The sequence below is a fragment of the Colias croceus genome, chromosome 16, assembly GCF_905220415.1.
Source record: "Colias croceus chromosome 16, ilColCroc2.1".
NCBI classification, from domain to species: domain Eukaryota; kingdom Metazoa; phylum Arthropoda; class Insecta; order Lepidoptera; family Pieridae; genus Colias; species Colias croceus.
This window is the reverse complement of record NC_059552.1, coordinates 1362760-1384202: the sequence shown is the minus strand read 5'-3', so window position 1 is coordinate 1384202 and position 21443 is coordinate 1362760. Positions and strand designations below refer to the sequence as shown.

Here is a 21443-nt window from a genome sequence, read left to right as displayed (position 1 = left end):
AGGTATATAATTAATTATTACTTTTAGAACGTTTATTTTTTCTTATATTTGACCTCCAATGATTTATATTTAGGAGTTATTATTTTTTAAATATCTAAAAAATGTCAATAATAGGTATGTCTTCTCACGGTTTTATTAATAATATTGTGATGTGGTATAGATATTTGACTCTTGAATCAATAGGTATATAAAAATTATAACGATACCTACGTATTATGAATATCAATAGAATCTAATAGGTAGGTATTTTACTAATTAATGTTAATTAATAATTATGTATTAGGATGAAAATACACAAAAATTTACAATTGAAGAAACATTCGTTGAAGCTTTCTTGTAAGTCGAAACGCAAGCATTAAAAGTGAAAAAAAACGAATCGCACTTGCAACCATGTCGTTGTAAGTTCCACCACAATAATGCCTTAAAACACTCCCAACAACGTCCGCCCTTTGTTGTGACAAGGTTCCATGTACAGAAATATTAATGTAGGTTAGCCTATATTTAGATGGTAGTTTTAAATGTTTCAATGTTTCGCTTTCGTATGTTTTTTTGTTTCTTTTATGAAAGCGTATTTGATTTGTGATTGTGTGGAATTTCATGTTCATTCCTTTAGTTTTTTTCTGTCGTACATGATATGGACTTTAGACTAATGGTTTTATCATTTATGTATGTGCAGTCAATTTACATATTTCGACTTGAAATATAGTCAAGTTCTTTAAAGAAATAGTAAAAGGCAAGACAACTTTTACAGTATAAATAAAAAGAACATTTAATTTAAATTTTAAATAAAAACGCGCATCAATACCGCTCGGCGTACAACTTACAAGTTCTACATTATGTACAACTAAAGAAATTTTGAATGAAGTAATTTCTTGTACCCACTATCAGCAAAAAAATCTTTAGAATTCGTTCCTTTACTGCAATCCAACTGGCAGAAATTCAATACAACGAGCTCTTTCAACTGGAAGGGACTTTTATTAATCTCGAGTACCTGACAAGTACCTACAAGTTTATATTGCGTTAAATCTATTGTTATTATGATTGCATCAAAGACGTCTTACCATTTCTTTGTTGAATCTCAACATTTTTTTGTAACGCTATTGTTTGTACGTTTTTCTGAATTCAGTTGAAAGCTCAGACAGACCAGGGATGTTGCGAACATTCGCATCCGCATCCGCAAATGCGGAACTTCCGCATAAATTTGGACATCTGCATCTGCATCCGCATCCGCATTGATCAGTGCGGATGTTCATGCGGATGTGAAAATCATGCAAGTAGCGACAAGAAAGAAATTGAGCGGGCCCGACGTTTGGCACGTGCCGCTCGCACGTGACAATGACCAATGGGAGTGAAGGAATTAGTGACAAGTTTCGACACGTTTATTGTGGTGCATTTGTTTCTTGTGAATAAATCATTACGTGTTTGTTTGCGCTGTGTGTGGTCTACTTATCGTATAAATATATATGTTGTTGTGATACAGTGATCATTGTGTGTAGTGACCTTGCTGTGATATTAGATTCGTCGAGTGAAGACGAGAATACAGAAATGCCAGAATTAGGAAGCATTTAAGCTGTACTTAAAAAGGAATTACATACTTGCTTACCGCACTAAAAAAAAATGTGGGTGAAAATCCTCTAAATTGGTGGAGTGTTCATCGAGAGGAATTTAAGGTATTATCGCCGATAGTACGAAGATTTTTATCCTCTCCACCGGGCAGTGTTCCTAGCGGACAATTATTTAGTAGCGCGGGTTTAATTTACGAACCTTTGCGTAATTGCCTTGAATCAGAAAAGGCGGTAATACTACTGTTTATTGAGTATAATGCTCCTATTTTTAATTTTACTTACTAATATTACCAGTACCAGTAGGCGTTTAACATAAAAATAAGTACTTCTGTTTGATTTGATTACAATAAAAATGTTAATAATTAAGTTACCATTGTTTTAATTCTTCATTAATAGACTTTATTTTCATAATGAACATCCGCATCCGCATCCGCATCCGCGGATGTCAGCCTTCAAAACTCCGCATCCGCATTCGCATCCGCGGATGTGAAAAAATCAGCATCCGCAACATCCCTGAGACAGACAAACCGCCCAAGTACAAAATCGATTGTTATAAAGCATTATCAATTTTCCGGATTATACATTTCAATTGTGTTGGATATCTGCTATTTACATTCGAATCTTTTTTACATAATAAAAATTTCTAATATTGTTTGATTCATGACAAATGGTAAGTTACTTACAGTTTCAGAAACACGGGTTTAGATAAATTTATAATTACAGAAACGAATTGGAATTTTTAACTGTTTTAATATGCACTTTACGTAGCATATTATTAGCGTGCAGATTCATAAAAACAATAAAACGAAAATTGGCGCATACACAACGAATTAATTAAATAAGTCAGCCATGTGTTTGATTTCGCGAACAAAAGACGAAACCTTCGCCGTAAGACCGTTAAAATTCAACTCGACACGTAATTATGACCTTATAGCTACAAACTTTATTATGACATGAATATAAAATACATCCTTTGAATAATCCGAACATATTGAAATATAGTCTTTGATACGTAGATGATACGACGACAAAAACAATAAAAATGTCTATGTTTATACCGTTGACATGTGTTCAACGCAATATACCAAAAGGAGGTTGTTTAAAATTCTCAAGTTTACGCGCGGACACGGCGTGACGTCACGTCCGGTTGTCGATATCGAGTCTCGACTATCGATTGTCGATGTTCGATTGTCTCGAGTCGATCGGATCCTGTCGGCTCGTTTGTTGTTTTGATTTGTAGTGGCGCGCCGCCCGGTGTTTTGCATCTTGTAACTTGGGATATGTAGGGTAAGCGTGTTGTGCACGTCTCATTCAAGTTGTCGCATCACTTTAGAGTTGCGGTATTATTATGTACTGTAAGTTTCAATTTAGACAAAGTATATCCTCTGTTTCAATTCTTGCATATCTATTATATCATAATATAAAGCCTACTTATTACATAACAATATAATATAATGCATTAATCGGCGCATAAAGCTCAATAAATTTTCTTAATAACCTAACCACAGCGATTAGAAATCACGTCTGGTATTCAGAGTACCATCATAAAGTGCCTAAATGTTGTGACGATGAGTAATTCATCCCTGTCCGTCAACGCAAGCCGGTTCTAGCGAGGACCGGTTCCGCATCAATGACTGCCAACCCCTCGGCCCTCTACTCCCGATTTGATACATACCTTTTTATCGTACTCTCCATATTGACGTGTCAGCTATTTAATTATTCTTGTGAAGGGCAAAATTAAGAGAAGATCGTAAGCCCTATTTTTCGTTATTTGTTTCTACTACTAAAAGTCATTTTATATAGATGTAGATAATGTTATGAATTCTGAATATTTTATCATATTTACTAGCTTACCGCCCGCGGCTTCGCCCGCTTTCTCTAAAACGATTTGAGATTTAAACTATCCTATCTCCCAAGTTGGATCGAACTGCACATGGTGTGCGAATTTCATTATAATCGGTTAAGTGGTTTAGGAGTCCATTGAGGACAAACATTGTGACACGAGATTTATATATATTAAGATTTACCAAATAAAAATAATAACATGAAAGTATCAGTGTAATCGATGAAGTTGAAACACTATAGAACTCGTGTGAGTAGTGCATACTGCATGAAGACCACAACACTAGGCTATGCGGTGGGACTGCGAAAGGGACTCGGGATTTGCAGTGTAGCTCAGCGTGCGTTCCGGTCGACGCCACCGCAGTCAGGGTCAAGGCTTTAACTCCTGCACACTTCTGCACGCCTGGTACACGCGGGGCGTACTCGTTCTCTCCTCGCTTGAGCGGATATGGAGCGCTAAAAGCGAGTCTGATTGTCTGATTGGTACTCATTAATGCAGCTTCCCACGATACGCATACAGACTAGAAAGCCATATAATATTCTTCATAATTTTGAGAAATTAAAAATTGTCCTGTTAGCATAACTGATACCAAATTGATCCCTTTGTTTACAGAAAATAACCATTAATGTCAGATTTAATAAATACACTTAGAACTCAATAAATTGATTGTTAACAAAATGCTATTACTTTAACAAGATTACACAAATCTTATGCCGTTGACAATTTTTGAATGAAACTACTATGGTTAAAAAATAAACGAGCATGTGTCCCGGCACGGAGACGTCCCGAAATTCCATGGTCCCATTTTTTGTGTAACTTGACAGATGCATTCTGGGACGCCACTAACCGCATCTTGCATCCTTATCGCGCATTCGGAAATAAGATCTACGGATGCATTTAAGACGATGAATTTGAGGTTTATTTTAAGGTACATTGTCTATCTCTGTCACTCATGATGGCGCCAGTTTCTGGAACAAGTCGTGCTTCTGTTTGCGCAGTGTATTAGTGTAACATTTTTAACAAAAATATCTGTTAGTAGTACTGTATTGGCGATTATTGATACGACAATCTGTATTATTGTGGATGTTGATTGCGAAAGAAACGGCGTGACGACACAGTGCGACGGCACCCCCACGTCTGCAAAACTTAGGGACCCTAATGAATGACTTCCTAATTGCCGCGGCAGCACGAATAATCCGAGGCGAAAAGCCACTTCATCATTTAATTATGAACTTTCAGCCCTTTGGTATCTAAGTCTGAAATCGGTTGCCAGACATCCTACAGCATGTACTTGTGGACGCGTATGATTATTTATTATACAGTTATTGAGACTTAAACGTCAACATGTTGCTCGGGCAAATAAGATCGTATGTATTTAAATTTAAGATTGATTTCCCTTTAAATGTCGCGTATATAAAAACGTTTCAATCGTGTAGTATCTGTAAGCGTGTTATAAAGCGACAAGTCGATATGCTTCCCGCACTAATGTTGACAACAATCCATCTCAGGCTGTCAGGCGCCGCCGCGAATTAGACTCACTCCCATTTCGATTTACTCCGTAGATTGTAATAAGTGTCCATCTTCTAGGTTTCTTCATTATACAAGCGAATGCGACTATTTTCTTACAGAACTATAGTAATTTCTGCTGGTGATTAATCTATTTGTTGCGGACTATATTAAAGGAAAAAATGCTCGTTCGTTTTCTTGTGTACGTTTAATGACAGGATACGGTGTTAATGCCGTCGAGTCAAAGTCCCCAGAACGCAGATGTGCGAAAAGTTGCCGCTGGAAGAATGTGGCCTAGCTACAGCAACACATGTGTCTTGTGCGTGCTGATGTGCTCGAAGTCGTTCGTTCACAATTGATATTTAACAATACCTACCGCAAAACTAGTTTAAATAACGTGCCCTTATTATACGTAAGTATGGACCGCTGTAGTTCTCCAATAATGAGGATATATTTAAAAATATAAATGACAGCCTACAGAAATATAACTTACTATTAAATAATTTATTGACACTGAATAATTATGTCCATTAATCTTCTTACAAACGAACGCCGATAACGTCTTCAAATAAATTATCCTATGTAAATGGTGTTATAACAGTTAACGTAAAACGTATTATACGCGCTCAAATAGCTCTTATCGTGGTGTTAACTTCACCATCTGCTTGTAACCGTCGCCGCCGCGGAGTGGTGTCTTGCAACGGCCGCGCACACCTGCCACAGCTAACTGTCTTGCGTTTGGAAGAATTTATTGATAGCAGAATAATCGCAGGTATAATACGTCAATTGAATGTCACTTCACAAGACATCGACAGCGTAATTATATCTTTCGGCAAGTTTTTAATTGAACGGGTGATAAATTGATTTCTGATCGACAGCTTATTACGAACTTATACATGTTTTATTTATTTAATATGGTACGCCGTACACGACGAATTCGTGTAAATTTTTGTTGTTAAAAATGTGCTTGCTCGATTCAACTATAAGACAAAAAGTACAATTTTCTCGTTAAAATTGTAATCTTCCCAATTATTGGGTTGTAATAATTTTGTGGTTGCAAAAAATAATATTTTTAACATGGTCTCTACGGTACTAGGATACATTTTTCGCTTTTTATCTGAATAAACGAGTTGAACAGGTGAATCTGGAAACAAATAGTATTCGTAGTTTTGTTCGAGGGATACAACAAATTATTATTTCTTATTATTTAAGATACGAACCAACGTCATAATAAATCCAGTTAAATTTGTCGCATTCATATCTTATGCATATATATTTTATTTTTGAAATGCAAAGTTCAATGTACTGTGCTAGTAATGGTAATCAAATCGAAAGGATACTTCCTTATCCATTGACTTATTTGCTGTACCATGCTGACAAAAAAAAAACCTGGTGCCCTGTTATTACAAAACTTAATCCATTGTGAATTAAAGCGTAAATTAACGTGTAAATTACTTCCTACATACGTGCTTAAATTACAACATTGGGTTGTAAAAATATTTTTTCCGTCTGAATCGTTAAACATCGTTTAATTTGGCATATAGGTGTATGGAGGTAAAGGTGGAACTAACGATTTGTTAAGTCGTTTGATCGTCAACATGAAAGTAAGAGTAGTACAATTGGTGCGTGTACCCTAACGCCGTTCCCGTCGCCGCGCGCAACGTCGCGAGCGCCAGCTGCGCTTTACGTTTTTAACGTGCGTGAGCAACGGTCAACACCGAGTAGCTATTGTTGTACTAGTCAAGGAATTTTATTTGTTTGCGCGGGAATATAAACTACAAATTGACATTACGTACATATTAAGTTACCGGTTGTATTGTGTTGTTAATGCGCTATTTATTCGTGTCTGAACACAGAAGGGTTAAGAGAACGGACAAAGCGTCTGAAATTCTAGTCTCTTAAGTGCTTATAATGAGGCAAAGTTTTAAATCTACGATAAATTCACGTTATTAGTCCTTTAATAATGCTAATAATATATGGTATTTGCTATATATATCACCGATCACGTTCAATACTGTTTTCATAATTAAAGGGTCGAAACAAATAGGGACTAATAAACAGGACACGATTTATGTTTGAGTTAACGAAACTCCATTGCTACGGAAAATTACAATTTGTTTCTTCAGTTGCTTGGAGAACTTAAAATACCAAAGTCGTATCATTGAAGTAGTTTTTAATACCCTTCGTATATGGGACGTGAGAATCATAAAATTTTATCATCAAAAGGTTTATTGTTGATCATGATTAATTTAATTTAATTACTTTCACAATAATTGGTCATAAACATGTTTTATCAAAGGAACATTAATAATGAATTTTATACAAAGAAAGCGCATAATGATACAAATAAACAAATAATCATATGCATATAATTAACGTACACGATGTTTCCAAACATAAATTTCCCAAAACTCCTCAATAGTAATTGTTGGTATTTAATTTTTTAGTTTAATATAAATGGATATAACAAGACCACGTAGCTTCGTTTTTAGGTCATGACGACTGACGAGTAATTTGTTTGTGGTTCATATCACGAGTAAACAGCTGTCGAATTGTACGACCGTACGAGCTTTTTTACTACAAAAATTATTTAAAATGACTACAGATACAACACGTTTTATTTCGCAATATAATAATTAAATTATTGAAATAGCACTTTTTCAAGTGTTAGTATTTTTAGAGATAATTATAATGGCCGAGTATTGAAAGGGTAAAGCAAAATGGAAGATAGAATTAGAACGTTGAGTCACAATTATTCAAAATTGTCGCTAATTAATTTTCGTCTCATGGACATTCATAATTTTTATCTCTCGCGTACACGTGCATTCTGATTCATTACTAGCTTTATACCGTGCCGTAATCTTTTACGGACGTCAGGGTTATCACGCACCGGACGCAATACTGGGAATACTTAAGAAAATCGACCAAACAATTAACTGGCTACTCAATGAAGTGCCGATTTTAACGCATTTCTAAATTCACAAAAGAATTTATCTGTATTGTAAAAACACCTTTTGTGAGGCGAAAAGGTTCTGTTCAATCGCTCCGAGCTGTTATTAAGTTGGGTTTCGTTTCTTGTAAAAGCCTACCTGCAGTCGTTACCTGCACCTATCACTAAATTAAATGTACCACTCCACTGATATGAAGAGTGGATAGATTTATTATTTCACTTGTTTCGCTAATTGATTGTTTTTTTTATGACAAGCTAAGTATTAGGAGCAGATAACATTTTTATAAGATTCAAGTACTAAGACTGCAGTACTCTGCTGGAGGTAGACGTAAGGCGTAGTGGGTGGCGTTGTAAACTGATATTTCCCTCGTGAAAATGTTCAATGGTCGATATCGAGTTGCCGTTGAGTGCGTGTCGCCTTTAGATTTTCGTCTTGCATGCTGGTCCATTATTCCGCGTCATTAATTATTGAATACCCGTTTTTGCTGAAAAGCGCATACGCCACCTGCCGCACGATGTAATTAAAGATCGCGAGGAAAGGAGTCTGGCTCGTACAGGTTCACCTTCATAAAGACAACTGTATTTATAGACGATTAAAGAAACAAATATTCGACTCGGAGCAGCGGGTGGGACTTTCGTAGAGAGGCGGTCTTAACTTGGAATGTTCGTTCCAGTACATTGCGAAGGTGGCAGTTGGCGAGCGCGCCATCTGTCGGGCGGTGGCCGGAATTGCAATTTGTTTTGTTTTCCTCTCTTCTATTTCGAAACGGTTCAATCGTGACCGCTATGCAAATGCGATCGAACGTCACGAAACGTCACGACAGCTGTTGCGGTTGTGACACGTGCCGCCGTCACGAATAATGACGTCGTATTATTCGATCGCATTTAAAATTCGAACGTAAAACAATTTATAATTCATGAACGTTCAAAAATTCGGTTAACAAAATTTCCACCTGTCCAGTCCCCGACCTGTAATAACACCACTTTTTAATAATAGTACATATCTAATATTATGAAATATGAATAGGTATACGGTATACCTATTGTACACATTTTTTTCAAAATCAAATAGGTATTTGTCGATAGACAGAATGTTTAGATACCTACCTACTGTTGTAGTAAAAAACGTTTTAACCCTTAGCTGGTATCGCTAAACTTGGCCAACATAACTGGTATCGGGGGTAAAAAAGACCCCACGAGAAAATTAAAAAAAATTGTTATAAAAACAGGTTTTTTTACTTTTTAATCCTCTTTTATTAATAAAGTAACTCTTAAAGTAAGCATTTAACGACAATATAGTGCTCTATAAAGTAATGAACCATACTTATTTTTCAAATCAAATTATATCTTATTTTTGGTTTAATTTTAGTGATGTTCACTTTGAGATCCATAAATTCTACAAAAACTAAAAATTAACATAAAAAATATTCTAACTTTAGTTTTCTTATACAGTCTAAATAATAAAAAAATAAACTTTTATCAAAAAACATAGAAAACAAAAAAAATGACAACTTATATGAACCAGTAACAAAATTCTTAGTAAAATTTCTAACATTTAGAACATATGATCGCTGTTCGCCAGAGGTATGACTAGCTGCTTCTTCTTCATCATCATCTCCTTCGCTGCTACTATCAGAACTTGAAGTTGAGGAGTCAGCTTCTAACATACTCTTCTTCCTAACAATCACTTATTTGTTCATCATCACTTACAGAAGCAGCTGGTCTGTTGAAGGTTTCCGGTTCATTTTCTTCTATTTCGTCATCTAATAATTCAGCTATTTGATCGTCAGTCAAAAAACTCTCCATAATGATCGTTTATAACTCAAAAAATAAAGAAAATAATTTTAGAATAAATTCAGACAAACTTACACAAATGGTATCGGGGGTGATTTTTGACCCCAGCAGTGTACGTACCTCGGCTCCTTGTAACAGAAAAGTAACACTTGTATGTCGTCCATCTCACGCCCGAGATGTTATGAGATTAGCTAGATGAACAAGAGTATAAGTTATAACACTAAAGAGTTATGACCAAAATTTCGTTGTACTGGGGTGATTTTTGACCCCCGATACCAGCTAAGGGTTAAAAGTTATAGGCTTGCACATCTGTTGATCACATTCTTCAATCACTGTGGACAAAAGCTTAATTCAATAAACATATTGAATATTGAAATTTGAAACATATTATCGTTAAATGCGGCAGAGCTGAAAATCCACATACATACTTAGAATATAATGTTGGTTGATTTTACGAAATGCTTGAGACCGACATCTGCCGTTTGCACCTGCCGAAGCCGTCGCGAACTCCTGAGTTTTTACAGACTGATCACATCGCTCGATAACTCATGGGCCCCTGGTACATAAAATTATATTCGCCACGAAAGGAAACGTGCGTGTCGTCTCGTTTTCAATAACATAATTTAATACAGCTAAAATAACGCACCTCCTTACATCCATTACGCAGCAATTGACACCTCAGGCTGTGCGTACTCAAAAATAAAACAAGACGTTGGCACACGCATCTTGCACCGACCTGTAATTTCCGATTTGCAGGTAATTGAAAAAAAAATGCTCTATGATTGAATCGTATTTTAGCAAAATTACCTGAACGAATGACGAGCAATCGATTGCCAATAAACGACATCGATTATTTCCAAATGTCCAATATAAGTACATTTGAAATGGGCTTATTAAATTAAATAAACTATAAAACGATTATATCACGGGCAGAGGCCGCTGGGCGCTCGGAAAGCGAGAGCTGTAGAGCGGCATTCCACGGTAATAATCCTTAGAATCGGCCCGACCGACGCATCGTGAACATCGATCCTTTTGCGACAAGCGATTTGGTTTTAGCCAGTCCTCGAATCCCTTTTTTTAGAACGATATCCGATATCTTTTGGCCACTCAATTAGCGCTTAAATGACGTCAGATTGTCAAATGACAATAAAACTTGCCTTGTTTTTACAATGTGTCGCATTTATGAGGCAACGCTCGTGAAATATCCTTTGCGCCCTCCCGAGTGCAATTTATTTAAAAGTTTGATGTGATTTTGTTGAGATCTAAATATTATGTTAAATGGTTACTCCGCCGGCGGTATTGAACAACAATTTTATTATAATTGGCGACTCGGTCAACGCTTCTTGGAAATTGTTTTTTTTATTCGGAACTTTTAACCGATCTCGTTTTTGCGCGGACACCGCTCGCTTTGTTCTCCGCCATATTTGTTTTTAATGTTTAACGATTGGAAAATGACTGTCTGATGAAAACTAGTGAAAGTTCGCGTTGTAAAATACTCTTTTTTGGTTCTTATCCGGTATTTTAACTGGTATAAAAATTGTTGTTCAAAGAACACAGAACAGAACGGACGTGAAAAAATATAGTATAACTTAACCTAAATTTCAGTAGACTAGTAAGACACTTTTTTTGATCAAGTGTCGACACAGAAACACACTTCGCTTAATTGGTGGGGCGGTCCCGCGGGATATGACTAGTTGCTAAAATGTTTTGCGATATGCTAAAATTATTTCGAAAGTTTCTCAAATCGATGTAAATTCATTCTACTATTAATCATTTATCATTAGACTTATTTGAAACCAATATACCAACTACAATTAGTCTAAGAAATAAGAATGATAAAAAGATAAAGTACCTTCATATATCTATTTATCAAAATTTGATAAAATGTTTTTGAAGTGTTTCTTAAACGTATAGGTCCTTAGAATTCCTAGGGATAATATAAAATCTCGCATGGGCATTATGTAGTTGCGCACATATTTTTCGCCCGCATAGTTAGTGAGGTGATTCTGTTAGACAAACGGTCAATTAATTAAGACCACCTTGGGCAAATGCGAATAAATCACGATTTTAATATAAGAGGGCGTTCAACAAAGGCAATAAATATGCGATATCGATGTTCAAATATCGTACGTTTTGTCATTAAAATGCCGACAACATATTTTCTTATAAAAATCGTCGCAGAATCGACTAATTCCATATTCTACACGTAGGGCTGTCAACAAGGTGGATACAGATTTAAACATTATAATGATTTTATATAAATAGCATTAACATTGAGATAGCGTCAGTTGACTAATCAATTTTATACCTGCAGTTTGTCTTTGATCGCAAGCTCAATGCGGCATTGAAGCTCTTTTAATTCTTCGATACTAGCGATCGAATATAACGCTGAGGAAAAATACCGACAGAATAATTATTGTTATTAACACTATTTGTTGCTAAAAATAATATATTACGTAGCAAATGTGTGAAAGGGTTTAACTTGAAAGTTGAACAATTGCCACCCCTACGTTTTCCACAAATCGGGTTACTGACCGACTAACGTTGACCTCTCCTAACTCGCCCGCCGCCTCATACCTATTCTAGTTCTGACAACACTCGGGGTCACGTTGCACTGGTCCTGCCTTTGATGATACCGACTCAACTATTTATTTCACATAAACCGAACAATCAATTTAGATGTTTATCGTTTTAAGACGAAAAACTAATAACGCCATGCCTGAGATGAATAAAAAATGTAACAGTTCTGACCATGAAATTGTTAAGTGGCCTCGTTTTTAATTTCTCGCTAAAGCCATAAATGTCAGTGTTCACATCACTAGCTTTGTATGATTAAAATTTTTAAGTCAAAGTTCGAACGACATATCGAGGTTAGGTTAGAATTATTACCTGGCTCATAATTATTTTACGTTAGATTTCACAAACTCAAAAGTCTGTAGTTGGCGTTTGAAGTTATTGCGGCATTATTGGGGGCAAACTTTAGATCTAATCTTTGAAATATTAAAAAACTGAATATAATCACTAATATATTGTTGAATCGATCAACTAGAATAACTTCTTTCTGAATTTATCTGTGATGCTTTATAGTTTAGTATAATTTTTAATACTTGAAACAACAATAATTACATACCCATTTGTTAATGGAAAATTCTCATAAAGTATCGAGAAATTATTTATTTTTAATAAATAAATAACGATAAGGATCGTATTATCCGGGTGATTAGTCAGGTTTGGCGGTCACTGCGCTGTAGATCAAAGCTCGACCGCCGGTTGACAGATATTTTGATATTTTGCATACATGCTCTAAAATAATGTTCACACCGATGACTTTTAGACTAAGAGCCAGCGATCGATTTGTTCAATGAAACGAATAATGGCAAAGTTAATGAGAAATTTTAGAATATAAAATGATACCTTAATATCATTATACAATACAAATATAAAATGTTCAAACTTCAAATATAAATTAAAAGTTTTCACATAACAGCAATTCTTTAACTTCATAAAGTTTCTTATTTTTTCTTATCCTATATTAAACATTAAATGTTCCCATCGATTCAATTCAATGCCAGCTTTAAATCGATTCTAAAGTATGTAATTTATAAATTTATAAAGAATAGTAGGTATATAATTTTCTAATACATAATACCAGACTCTTAGCCTACGTTCTCCGGTGGCCTGTTTTTTAACAATGTGACTTGTAAGTCACCGCGGACGCAGTGAGGTGGTCCCACATAGCCAAAGTAAAATGCCAATTATATAAACTTCACGCTTCGATAACTTAATTGAGATCTCACATGTTAAATATGTAATTTAGATTAACTTGAAAAATTATATTTTTTGTGCCAATAGCTCGGCGAGCTCGGATGACGTATCTTATCTTATTATATACTCCTGGTGATTATTACAAGACCATAATTTAAATATATATTAGAGGTCATAGTTATTTTTAGGTTACCTAATCCATGATCATAGGCGAATAAATTACTAAATGGAACATAATATTAAATACATTTACATTAAGAATTAACTGACGTAACCATTAATTACATGTGATTGTAATTACAAAAATACAATCAATCCGTCATAATAGATAGGCGCATACGTAACAGCATTCCTCGCCGCACTGACCTACGGTGGCGTCATCGGCGCAATTTATCATTTGAAGTTCATTGGAAAGTTTAAGATCAACTTGAAGCTATTGTGCATTTATGTTCACCTAGTACGTCCGCGTCGTCGTATTGTTATTAACAAAATATTATGTTAGTTTGATTCAGTGTTGGTTGTTTGTTGTTGTGATATTGTGAAACTCTTATTATGCCATAGGTAACTTAATAACTACTTATATATAAAAAAAAACGTATATACAAGTAGGATATGATAATCTTTTGTAGCCATTTATCAAAGGTAATTAGGTAGTATCTTTACTTTACATTAATAATAGTTACGAACCTTTTGATTTATGTTAGCCAAATAAAAAATGTCCATGTTATTAAAAAAGTTGACAAATAGCACTTGTATTTTTTATGAACTTGTTAATATGACGAAATCATTAAGAGTGTTCACGTGGCGAACATTCAAATAATAATTGTTTACGATTCGATTAGGTGGTTTGGTCGCGCCCTCCGTGCTGCCATCCAAAAGCGGTCAATTCCCAGTGCATTGCACTCTGTTACAAAATAACTTAATGTCGCCGTCATCCATCGCTTTTTTGCGTTATTTGTAACAATTAAATCTGCATTCGAAAATCGAATCTTATTATGATGCGCTCCTAATTAATTTTAAATCAAATTTATTGGGACGATAATATATTAAATGTGTCCAAATATACAATAACGATCTACAATTGTGTACACTAATTGACGAAAAAGGACGAAATCGAAATCATAAATTTTATTATAATAAATATTTGGTAGGTATGGAGAACACACAAGATGTTTTTAAATATTACGGCGACCGTTCCGGGTCATTCTGGTGACCTAACGACGACCTATTGCAAACAAAAATAAAGCTGTTCATTCACGATCGCGACATGTAAAATAACCTTGAACTAGTTAACTGGGCGGGAATAAATCAAAGACCAGACACGGCAACATCGTTGGGGGAAAAAAACGCGCCAATTCGCTGTATCGCTTAGCCAGACGTATCATTATCTTATTATTCTAATACGTTTGTTTCGATACTCGTTGATTGTGTTCTGTTTAATCTGTATGCGTTATTTCTATTGTCTGTGCATTATACATTCGTATTAGAATCGCAATTTTAATCTGTGTAACTGTCAAAACATGACAAATGAGTGATGCGAATATGAGTGATTTTGCCAAGAAGCTTATATCTAATGATTTTGCAAACTAAAACACCTTTGTATGATATATGAATTTTAACGTTTCATAAGCGGGTTAAGCGAATTTAATGAGCAAACTGAAAAAATTAAAAGTAGGTATGTAATTATCACCAAACTATATTTTAAGTATTGTTTAAAAGTTTTAATTAGGTGACATTAGTATCACACCCCAAGTCGATTAATGAAGCAATGAATAACATGGGCGGTATTATAACTGCAAAATGATTTCATTGCGTCATTGCATCTGCATTGGGTCACACGCGAGGGTCTTAATGATCTCAAACCATAATCACCGGGTTGGATCAATAGCAAAAAATATCGATATTAATCTTAATTCTCCGTTAGCGAATAACATTTTTTAGTTTCGAAATTTGGCGATGATATACCTATAAACCTACCTTTTGGGTAATTTACGGTTCAATAAATTACCTTCAAATTCTCAATGGTTCAGTGATTGATGTTATTTAAATAAACGTATAGTTTGTTTTTTAATATTTTAATCACTTTTATCCTTAACTTGTTGAGTTTTATTATGAAGGTGGGACCATGGGAAATTACAAATTAGTTGCGTTTTTTATCCTTGTTAAATTAATTCACTTTAAATAAAACATACATACATATATAAATTATAAGATAAATAAAATACAAGGGTATTTAATATAGATAGGTAGGTATAATCGATAAAATTGCACCTAATTTTACAGCTATGTACGTATATATAAAAAAAAAAGTACTATTATGACCAGTTTATAGCAGAGACTACGATTAGCGTTAATTTGATTTTTAACAGGTAATCTATTTATTATATTAGCATAATATTTAGATTGGTTGTATATAAGTAATTATTTGTATAAGTTAATGACAGGTTGTATGATTGGTTAGATATGTAATTATGAGTCATTGAGTTAAAACTGCCAAAAGCTAAGCTGTTAGCAATTAACCTATCAGTTGTGAAGGTCGATATAAATAGGTTTTGTTAAAAAACGTATATTATCTTACTAGCTGTGCCGCGCGGTTTCACCCGCGTGGCTTCGCTCCTGTTGGTCTTAGCGTGATGATATATAGCCTATAGCCTTCCTCGATAAATGGGCTATCTAACACTGAAAGAATTTTTCAAATCGGACCAGTAGTTCCCGAGATTTGCGCGTTCAAACAAACAAACAAACAAACTCTTCAGCTTTATAATATTAGTATAGATATGGTATCCTATCCTTCCTATGAAACTGATTTCAGGTAAATAACGTATTATAATAATGTATTATTTTATGTAGATATATATTATAATATGTTTCATACATGTTTGAATGATGAAACGTCTTTATTTTTCTGTTTTTCTTGCTAAGTACTATTATTATTATTATTTTTTTTTTTTTTTTCTCTGTTCTCGTCCCGCCTTTTTAGTGACCTCTTTGCTTGTTACCTTTTACCGTGGTTGCCTGGTAGAGATCACTACTTAGTGATAAGGCCGCCAAGTTAATTGTACTCTGTTTTTAGATGTAATTAATACTAAGGTTTCCTATTTGTACAATTAATTAAGTGTAAAAATAAAAATAAAATAAATAAATAACCCAACAAATAAAAAAATTGTGTTCATAGAATAAGCTTTTCATTTATTATTTAGTTATTAGTTATTATATCATATATGTTATACCTATGTTACATAACGAAATCAATTTTATTATTATAATTTGAACTGCGAATAGTTATTATCGAATACATTTAAGGATTAACTATGTACAATCTAAGTTATAAAGATTAATATTATATATAGTGGGATTTTGCATACACTAAAACAATGCAATTCAAATACAACGAGATATATGCGATACGCGTCGGAAAGTTACCATATCGCGTGATCGAATTTGAAACTTGTATTCTATACATATAATAAAATCGTAGGAAAGTCAAAACTGTACATTGAATATTTTTTTAAAAGAATACTTGGGCCGTGATCTATAATCGATATAGAAGCCAAAAACATAGTTTTTAGAATTTTTGTCTGTTTGTCTGTTTGTCTGTTTGTCTGTTTGTCTGTTTGTCTGTATGTTTGTCTGGGCTAATCTCGAAAAGTACTGCATAGATTGACTTCAAATTTTGCATGAATATTACTAACAGGTCGGGTGAGGCTATAGGCTACATATTATCAAGCTATCACCTACGGGGGAGGAGCTGTGAACCTTTATTTTTCTTACATATTCCGTGTACTACGACAGCGTACAATCTAAAGACTCATGTTTAAATGTTGTTTTTGAGTAAGCCATGCTATTATCTACCTTTACACTATAAAAACTACGTCATTTATGTAATTTTGGCAGAGAAACAGTTAAATGAATCTTAGCAGTATAAAGACAAATTTGAATCAGCGCCATCTATAGCCAGTGTTATAAAAATCAAACACACATTAACTATTGGAAATAAATAATTAAATGACGCATATATAAATGTTGTTTGACAATATCTAGATTGAAACTATAAAAACTATGCCATTTAAGTAACTTGGGAAGAGAAACATAGTTTAAAGAATGTAAGTTGTATAATGTTAATTTTGTAACAGCGCCATCTATGAGATTTCGTAAAAATCAAATCAATTTACATGTTAACACTACTGGGGCCTTAGACAAAGTATCAATTACAAAACGATAACGAAGTTAGAAATCGCAAAAATGTATGGGATTGACATACGCCGCGTTAGATCACGTGGTCTATCTAATGACAATCCCATACATTTTTGCGATTTCTAACTTCGTTATCGTTTTGTAATTGTTACTTTGTCTAAATACACTGTTGAAAATTAATAATTTAAATATAATCATGTTATTTATTTAACTCTTTAACCCATATCTTCCCTTCCCTATAAGGTATATTTCGTGTAAATAATAAATATACTACATTTTTTTAAAGTGAGGGTAGATGTTTATTATTTTAAGTAAAACTAGACACCATTATCTACAGTAATTAATCTAATATTGATTGTGTTCATTAGTTACAATTTTAAAAATCTTCGTGTTTTATAAATTTACTAGCTTACCGCCCGCGGCTTCGCCCGCTTTGTCTAAAACCTAATAAATTATATACTAAAACCTTGCTCTTGAATTAGTCTATCTATTTAAAAAACCGCATCAAAATCCGTTGCGTAGTTTTAAAGATTTAAGCATACAAAGGGACATAGGGACATAGAAATCGACTTTTGACTATTGAATGCCATAAAACCAAAAATATCAAATGCAATCTTAGTGTTTTGTGAATTTTCAGCATCATGCGTTCCCACTAAAGGTAAGTTGTTACATACAGGTATTCATTTTTTTATAATGATAGCAATTCATGTGTTTTGTTGATATTATATTATTACACTTTTTGAATGAAATAATAAAATGATGAATTGATGAATTCTTTTATATATGACTTTTACAAGATTTTGAGGTGCATTGGGAACAGTAGTTTTTGATAAAATTTTATTTGTAAGTAGCTTTTTTTATAGATTTACAGTTAACTTTTGATTTTTTTATTTACAGATTCAATGCTCATAAAATTATATCGCCTTTGGAAGACGATTTCTGCTGAAAATTTTACAACACCACTTGAAAATTGATGATTTGATGATAAAGATAGTGGCAGCGAGGATTAAGTGGAAATTAGTAATCATCCGCTTCGTTAATTTTTGACTGAAGTTAATGTCCAACGTCCAATGGTTCAATCATTGATCAATATCAATAATAGTGTTAATCATAATGGTTCAATCATTGGAAGTATCTCGGGAAAGTTTGGAGGATATTTTTCAGGAAAGAGAAGAGGGGCAGCCAGCCACATATCAAACTACTACGTTTTAGTACCGAAAAAATGTTATTGCCAAATGAAACGTAAATTTTGCACTCACAACTGTACAAGTAATGTTTTTATTTTGACTTTGCGGTTATCTGATTATAATATTTATCGTTATGGCTATCGAGGTACCGACCGTACTGGGATCAGAGTACATGATATACAGTTCATCATCCAGGATTGCTAAGAGCATTTTCACACTGAAAAAGATGTTTTCTTTGAATCGTAGTTGCTTCATTTATTTATTTTTAATCATTTTACATAACTAATATGTTTTATATTTTATAAATATATCATTTTCATTATTTATAAATAAAATGGATCCAACATAACTTTGTTGTGTATCATTTCTCTATTAATAACCCATAGGCATATTTTCCGAGCGCCCCATTTAAGTTGCGGTCCTGAAATTATAAAAAAATTATGTATACTTTTGCCAAATATGTATAAGCTCATTGCTCAAGCTCATTTTTACATAAAAATAACAAAAACTAAACTACTAAATAAAATAAATTATGTAAAGATTTTATAAGAAAACACAGTATATTTATTAGGAGACGGTGATCTCTTCCAGGCAAAAGATATTCATCAGCTCAATAAAATTGAATAGTATGTTGTTAGTTATTCTTTAGATTCACAATTGTAATGAGCATTTCCGCATGCAAGTTATTTCAAGTAGTATCGTAGTTTAGATATATCATAGTTTTGACACATTAAAGTTCCAACAAAACCCTCAAATTTTTGAGCAGAGTTGAGCAAGATAATTTGAAAAATGTGCCGTGTTAAGTATTATAGAAAAGGTTAGTTCGTTGGTAATTATTATTTCTTCTTCATTTACATGTTGTTAGTAAAAATAAACTTTGACTAACAGTCAAAGTATATTTTAACTAATACTACTTAATACTAACTATTATACTTATGTTCAGTATTTATCTGTATTATTATTGCTTGGTAATTAATATATTTTCATGTCGTATACCTAATTATAAACATAAGTTTGATGTGTTATTAGCTGGATTTATTGAAGTGAAAACTTTTTTAGCGGCGTTGGGTATAAAATCTTAATCTCGCGTCAGGACACGTGACCATCGAAAAAGCGTAAGACGGATGTTAGTTTTTTTAGCCCTTATATTCCATGCGTAAGACCTACCATTCCAAAATATCAAACATGCTGAACGTTAATAATCAAGTTTTCACTTCTGCCGGCACTCCCGGAGTGCAACCCGTCTTTTTTTTTACACACTCACAGACTTATAATATTTTATGTTAAAATAGTGTTAATCATATTAATATTTTTTCACAATTAAAAATATTTCCTTTTTTCTGATGGTGATGTTATGAGGACCATATTCGGTCCTCATATCATTAAAAATCTGTGCGAAAACTATAAACACTTGTGAGGCCCTCACGGCAGTCACGGATGAATTCTACACATACCCGTGGCCCTGTCGTTGATGCGGCTCGACGGAACACAGTGGGGTTTTGGTCGGTAGGAATCCGACATAACCCACGGCCTCTTCCCCGGAGGCCGTGGGTATCTATGCAAGATTTCCCCACTAAAAAAAAAAAGGCCCTCACGGCAGATCGGGGCGGTCTGACGCGAAGTGGGGACAGCGTTGTCACTGTATCGCTTTTGCCACGCTGCGCTGTTCAACAGACTTATTCGATAGTTCAGTTTTGTGTTAAGACCGCTGTGACAACCAACCCGTGAGACAAACAAACCCGGTTTCCCCTATTATCCCGTTAGACCGAAACCCTCACTGAGAGGGAATTACGTCTCACTACTGATCACTACAGTCATATTTTATCTCGAGAATCTGAAACTTTACTCAATATGAAGACCGTTTGACAAATGATAGGGTGCATCATAATATTATTCGATCTCTTGAAGATGAACATGAGCATAAGCAATGACTAGACGGGACGCGAATATTACAATTATTTGAGACAAGAACGATTAATATTTGTTTAATGAAAGATTAAGAATTGAAATTATTCGGTCTCTGAAAACGGACGAATTGCGAGAGGCCCGTCTTACTGCAGACGATTTCGTCATAGTCTTGATGACTTAGAGGTAAACAATCTACGAATTCGGTGGTGTGGTCCGACAAAATATATAAAAGTGGGTTTGCTTATAACCTCACAATTTATTACAGATCATCTTCTGTATAGGCGATATTAACGTAGTATGTTCTTTGCATGCTTTACATGCTTTAAAGTGGAGTAAGGAGACGGCTTTCGTTTGAAGGAACCTTTGAAATCACTACTTTTAGAGGAACATACTGTGCAATCTAAACTGTTATTAGACAATATTCGCTCTTATAGTAGTGCGTTTCAAATGATCCTTTGGTGCTCAATAATTATCAGAAGGTCCTTTCATGCTTACTTTTAAGATACAAGGTCAAGTTTACCATTTGATAGGATCCCTTTTGCCTGAAGGCCAACCTAAGTTTGTTTAAATATATTTTGTATTCGACTACAACGAATAGTGGAATACAAGAAATCAATATTTCTCAAATTTAAAACTGAACTCATTTCACAATTATTTTAGAACAGGTTAATTCGTATGTATGCAGTTTTAAATCGACATTAGAAGCTTTTCCTCAAGATGGTGATATCGGC

At 34.1% G+C, this 21443-nt stretch overlaps 1 protein-coding gene across 1 annotated transcript in view; it reads left to right on the top strand.

The window, feature by feature from the left end:
* Positions 1 to 21443, top strand: part of LOC123698622 (RNA-binding protein MEX3B) — a 52781-nt gene that overhangs the window by 1362 nt on the left and 29976 nt on the right. The gene's annotated exons all lie outside the window — the stretch shown is intronic.